Source organism: Heterodontus francisci, chromosome 5, assembly GCF_036365525.1.
Source record: "Heterodontus francisci isolate sHetFra1 chromosome 5, sHetFra1.hap1, whole genome shotgun sequence".
Lineage (NCBI taxonomy): Eukaryota > Metazoa > Chordata > Chondrichthyes > Heterodontiformes > Heterodontidae > Heterodontus > Heterodontus francisci.
The window spans coordinates 28,803,240-28,810,101 of NC_090375.1; positions in this window are offsets into that span (position 1 = coordinate 28,803,240).

Below are 6,862 nucleotides of genomic sequence, written 5' to 3' on the forward strand. Positions count from 1 at the left end.
AATACTAAAGCCAGATTGATTCTATTGAAAGCGGTTGTGCGTTGTTGATCTATTGTGGTCATCGCTGGAAGAAAGAGGAGTTTGAAACTGCGGGTGTTGGACTGTTTTCCTTTCCTCATTGGACCCTGGAAGATTGTGTGTGGACTTGTATCAGAGGATTGTTCATCAGGTAGTATAAATTTACAAGGACTCTTAATTTTTTCGATTTTAAATGTTATCTATATCTTTGTAGTATTTAAGAATTTAGTTTTTCTAATTAAACAGTTAATTTGTTGATTTAAAGACACTGGTTTGGTTAGCCTCATTCGGGGGTCAATAGATGGTACAATTTGGCTGGGTCGTTCTTTAATTTGGAAAGTTTAAAATTATATGTTAGGCAATCTGTGGAGGGACGGGATTGAATTAACAATGTGTTTCTCCTACCACAATCAGAATCGTATATTTTGATTGGGGGCTTTGAATGGAGCGGTCAGTTGTAACATATTATTTGGGCGCTTGTCCAGGATTTGAATCACATATTAATTGGGTTTCACGTTTGGGATTTGTATCATATCTTAATTGGGGGCTCGCTTGCAGTTGAATCATATTTAATTCAGTGGCTTGCGTCTGGGATCAGAATTAGACTAATTTGGAGGGCTCGCATTTGGAATCATATTAATTATATGTTTCTGAGATAACATTTAAATTGGGGTACTGCGTTTGGCATCATATTAATTGCTCTTACATCTGCGATCAGAGCAATTGGAAACTTGATTGTTGGAATCTAAATCAAACACCAATTACAAAGAAATAAAAGAACCAGGTCTCTTGTATAATAAGGTACAGTCTATACCATTGTTGTGGCATTAGTGGTTGTAGCAGAGTTTTTGGGAAAGTAGAATGTTTCCCTGAGTGACTTGATTACTTTAACTAAGAACAAATTAAAAGAATTGGCAGCGTAATTGGGGTTGGAATTGAAATCCGGTGCCAAAAAAGCAGAGATAATTGACATAATAACCAAACATCTGGAAGTAGAAGAAGCTGATAATGAACAGATGAAGGGAAATAAGAGGAAGAAAGGGAATACGAGAGACAAGAAAGTAGTACGTCCAAGAGTGATGCAGTGGTAGGATTCAGTTAGAAACAAAAAAACTTGAATTGGAGGAAAGGGAAAAAGAAAAAGCAATAGAATTAAGAAAACTTGAAGTTCAAAGAGAAAGTGAAAGAGAAGAGAGGGAATTTAAATTAAAAGAGATGGAACTAAGACATAAGGGTAGTCTTGAATCCAGGGAAAATTCAAGTCAGGAGGAATATGAATTTCAATCAGGATCCTGCGAGAAGTTGTTTAAATTTATACAGGCTCTTCCCAAGTTCGAATAAAGGGACATAGAGGTATTTTTCATATCTTTTGAAAAAATGGCCAAACAGATGAAATGGCCAAAAGAAAGCTGGACACTGCTTATTCAGGGTAGGCTGGTAGGCAGAGCTCATGAAGTTTATGCCATGCTTTCTGAAAAGGCTTCTTCAGATTATGAGATGACAAAAAAGGCTATTCTTACTGCATATGAGTTAGTCCCTGAAGCTTACCGTCAGAAGTTTAGGAGATTGACTGGGCAGACATATTTACACTTTGAGAAGGTGAAGCAAATGAATTTTGACCTCAGGCTATGGGCATTAAAGATAGAAACCACATATGAGAGCCTTCGAGAATTGATTCTCTTAGAAGAGTTTAAAAACTCCATTCTTTCAGTAGTGAAAACTCATATCGATAACCTGAAAGTTTTGAAAGCTAGGCAAGCAGCAGAGATTGCTAATGATTTTGAGCTTGTGAATAAGCCAACCTATTTTGTCCGTCACTACCATAAACCCAAGAAGGATAGAAAGTGGGAGAGTGAAAGGAAGGCAAGTAGCCGGGGATAAGAAGGAACAGCTGGGAATGCCCCAGGATCACCTCCTCAGGTCAGAAAAGAAGATGCTGAAGGTAGAAGTGAGGCTCGCAAGCCAAAATGTTAACATTGCAACAAAACCTTTGTTCAGAGTGCTGGAAATTGCAAGGTAAACCCATAGGACTTGTTGAGGTATGCAAAGTTAGTACAGAGGAAAAGACTCTGATAGAGTATAGCAGACTAGGCTACAGCTTTAACGACAGCTTTGAATGTGAAACCAGATACTAAAACTAAAAGGAGTATTGAGGTTAAGAATTAAATACCTGAGAGTTATAGTGAATCTTTGTCAAAGGGGAGAGTAACTCTGTATGCTGTAAGCAAGGCATGAAAACCTATTATACTCAGGGACACAGGAGCAACCCAAACACTCTTGCTAGTTTCCACCAGAGAGCGCCTTGAATGCTGAAGTTTTAGTTAATGGAATTGGCGGAGTGTATACCCGTACCTTTGTATAAAGTACACCTAGAGAGTGACAATATCTGGGATAGTAACTATAGGTGTCGTCCACAGTTTACCAGTAAAGGGAATTGATCTACTCCTAAGAAATGATTTGGCAGGATCAAAAGTATCAGTTTCTCCTATAGTTACAGAAGAACCAAGTGAAATTAAGGAAACTGAGCAATTACAGGAACAAGTTCCAGGAATATTTCCTGCGTGTGTAGTTACCCGAGCAATGGCTAAACGGGATCCATTGTTGGAGGTAAAAAGGGCACCAGGCATCTGAAAACTTATTTAGGGATTTAGATAATCTAAATGAGATGTTTAACAGATCGTCTATCATTGCAGCACAGCAAGCTGATCCAGAGATCCACCAAATAGCACAGACGGCTCTGTCAGAAGCTAAGGCGATAGCAGTTCTGGAAGGCTATTATATGGAAAACAGGGTTTTGAGGAGGAAATGGAGACTGCCTCATAGGCCTATCAACGAAGACTGGACAGTTGTTGAACAGATAGTGGTACCACCTAAATATCGACCAGGATTATTAAGGTTAGCACACGACATTCCTTTTGCAGGACATAGGGGAATTTGGAAGACCAAATCACACATAAGCAAACATTATTACTGGCCAAGTCTTACAAAGGATAGGAGACAATTTTGTAGGGCGTGCCATACCTGTCAAATGGTGGGAAAACCACAAACTACCATAAAACCAGAGGATGAAGTATTAGTGTTGTTACCATCACAGGGAGAACTATTGAAAGCACGGTTCAGTGGCCCATATAGTGTGATCAAAAGATTGGGTAAGGTGGATTACTTGATTGACACCCCTGAGCGCCAAGAGAACTGGTTGTGTCACATTAATATGCTCCAACCATATCACTGCAGGGAGGAGGATAAGCCAGTGCAGGTATGTCAGGTAATCGGGGCTGTTGAGAAGGAAAAGGATAGTGAGGATGAGGCAGAAGTAGGCCTAGGAAATTCTCAGATTGAACCTCCAACTATCCGATTAGTGAATACAGAATGGGTAGGAAAGTTAAACCATAGGCTTTTACACTTAGAGGCAAAACAGCATGAAGTCCTAACCAGGGTTTTCATATCATTTCAGAAAGTTTGTAGGGATAAGCCAGGATGTACACCCTTAACCACACATGATGTTGGTATAGGGGGAACTATTCCTTTAAAACAACATCCTTGTCATTGAGGTCCAGACAGACAGGCGTAAGTGGAAGCAGAGGTACAATGCATGCTGAAAGGCAGCTTAGTTGAACCTAGTCAACACAGCTGGAATTCGCAGATGGTCTTGATGACTAAACCTGCTGGGACGGCTCAAACTTGCATAGACACCAGAAAAGTCACTGTGGTAAAGAAGGCAGACTCCTACCCAAATTCTTATTTAAAGGACTGTATGGACAGAGTGGGCAACACAATGTATCTTAAAGAGACAGATGTGTTGGCGGAAACCTGTCAAATTCCTTTTACACCCCAAGGTAAGAAAAAAATCAGCTTCTGTTACACTGGACAGGGTTTTCCAGTGTCAAGTGATGCCACATAGAATTTTCTCGAGTACCCTTCAAACTAAGAATAGTAAACCCAGTAGTGGTCAGTTCAGTGCTCCTAGCCGTGCAGTTCACCTGGCTGAGGTGATGAACAATAGGGATGCTTGGAAGGAAAACACGAAACAATTGGAAGACTATGCTTGGAAATTTAAAATAGGTTAATTGGGACAACCTTCTGAAAATTTAAAGCCAAAATGTTCTGATGGAACTTCTTGTTGTAGTCTTAATATTTTAGAAAAGTGTATGCCTGTAAATGCAGATAAAAAAATGTTAGCTTTTTTCAAATTGTATTTTTTACCCATTGTAATGAAACGCATTCTCGGAATGGCATTTCATTCCGCCGGGGCGGTGGTGTTATGATCCTGTAGGGTTTTTTTCCCAGGAAGAATGCGGCGTGCCTTTAAGGCTGGAAAAAGAGCCATACAGCTTTAAGGCAGCAAGCTCTAAAGACTGAGTCAAAGAATGTGTTCTCGTTGCCTTGGATACAGCCATTCAGAGACTGCGATTCAAAGGGTGCAATCTCATTACCTTGGATACAGCCATTCGGAGACTGCAATTCAAAGGATGCATAGTCGTTGCCTTGGGTACAGCCACTGGGACTGAGCATCAAGAGCTACATTTGTTGCAATTTAATTTTGAACTGGCTTATAGTCCAAACAGCCTGTTCTAGCAGAGGACACAGACAGAGCTGCGTGTTAGCACCTGAAAGAAGTGCTCTTCGTCCATTTAAACTGAAGGAAGAGAATTTAGTCCGTTTATTTATTTTTCTCTCAAAATTCTAAAAAGTCAAGCCAAAACAGAGATCCCTGATAATTTAAACTGAAGGGAGGGAAGTTGGACTGAGACAATCTTTTATCCCTCAAAAATTCTAAAGCCAAATTGATTCTATTGAAAGTGGTTGCGAGTTGTTAATCTACTGTGGTCATCGCTGGAAGGAAGGGGAGTTTGAAACTTCGGGTGTTGGACTGTTTTCCTTTCCTCATCAGATCCTGGAAGATTCTGCGTGGACTTGAATCAGAGGATTGTTCATTGGGAAGTGTAAATTTGTAAGGACTCTAATTTTTTCTATTTGAAATGTTGTTTATATCTTCATAGTGTTTAAGACTTTAGTTTGTCTAATTAAGCATCTAATTTGTTGATTTAAAGACATCTGGTTTGGTTAGCCTCATTCGGGGGTCAATAGATGGTACAATTTGGCTGGGTCTTTCTTTAATTTGGAAAGTTGAAAATGATATGGTAGGCGATCTGTGGAGGGACGGGATTGAATTAACAGTGCATTTCTCCCATTACAATGAGAATCATATATTTTGATTGAGGGCTTTGACTGAAGCAGTTAGTCATAACAGTAAGCATGGACTGCTTTAGTATTTGTGTTGCAAATGGTACTAAACACTATGCAATCAGCAAACATCACCACTTCTGACCATATGTTGGAGGGAAGGTCAATGATGAAACAGCTGAAGATGATTAGGCCTAGGACACGACCCTGAGGAATTCTTGAAGCCATGTCCTGGAGCTGAGATGATTGGCCTCTAACTATAACCATCTTCATTTTTGCTCGGTATGACTCCAGTCAGTAAAGAGTTTCCCCCCAATTTCCATCAACTTCAGCTTTACAAGGTCTCCTTGATGTCACACTCAGTCAAATGTCGCCTTAATGTCCAGGGATTTAGAGGCAGGTAAACTACATGGCAAAACAGAAGCAAGTCATTCTAAAATCAAATGTAGAGGTCATTGCTGCATAAAAGCTGAGGTCCAAAATAAGATCAAGTCTCCAAGTTCACATCATGTAAAAGTAAAATTCAGTTACAATGTCAGTGTCACGACCAGGTGAAAAAGATGTCTAGGGATCCCTCTAAGCCTTCACCTGGTCTTACCGTAACAGGGTTTAATTTTAAACACACCGTGTTTTTAGCTCCCTCCCCCCGCTACGCCCATGGTGAATCCTTGTTCACCACTTTCCAATTATAAGGCAAAGAAACCAGCACAAAACAGGTTTTCTTAGGTTTAAAGAAAAATGGTAGAAATTTATTAAACTTAAACTCTAATTCAGCTGACACCTATGGATACATGACACACCCACGCTAGAATGCATACATGATATACACATGCAAATAGAGACAGAAAAGAGAAGAAAAATAAAGTGGAAAAGTTTGAGGCAATATCTGAAGAGTTTGTGTTATGGTTCTTCAAGCTCACTGTAGAGTCCTTGATTGTAGGTAGACCTTGCTTTTCATTGGGGACCAGTATTCTTCTTAAACCTTGTTAGCTATAGGAGACTTTTCTCTCTTGGGGCTCATGTGACTTCAGTGGATTCACAGGCTTGTGAGAAAGAGATGGGAGTAGACACGAGAGATCTCAGTCCAGGAGCAAAGTCTTTCTCAGTTCAAATACACTGGCCAGTTGAAAAAAACCCTGGAGCAGCCAGTCATGTGACCAGCTGTTCTAACCAGTCCTGGATTGTATCACCTTAGCAGTCTCTGGAATGCTCCTGTTACACATAATACCTGGTGATCAAGGTCCATTGTGGGTTGAATGTGTCAGGGAATGGTCCTTTGTCCTTCCAAGCCATGTCTGTTAATATGCAAATATCTTTTCCAGCCACGGCTGATCTGTTTAACAAGTCATTTTCTCGCTGCGAGTTTAAAAATCAATGTTCATGACAAAATTAATGTGCTTCATTCTTGGCCAGTGGGGGCCTAGCGTGACAGTCAGCTCTGTACCAGTAGTTGATATATGGCCACACCTAAGAAGTAAAGGCGAAAGCTTGGAATGTCAGAAGGCTGCAACTAATAGTATGTAAAAGGTCCAGTTACTATATAGCCATTTTTGGGGGAATTATTTCAGCAAGCACATTTCAGTGACCACCATAGACAACTGTTATTTTTTTAAAAAAATTGTACTTAAGTGAATAAGAACAAAATTCTCCATCTGTTTCT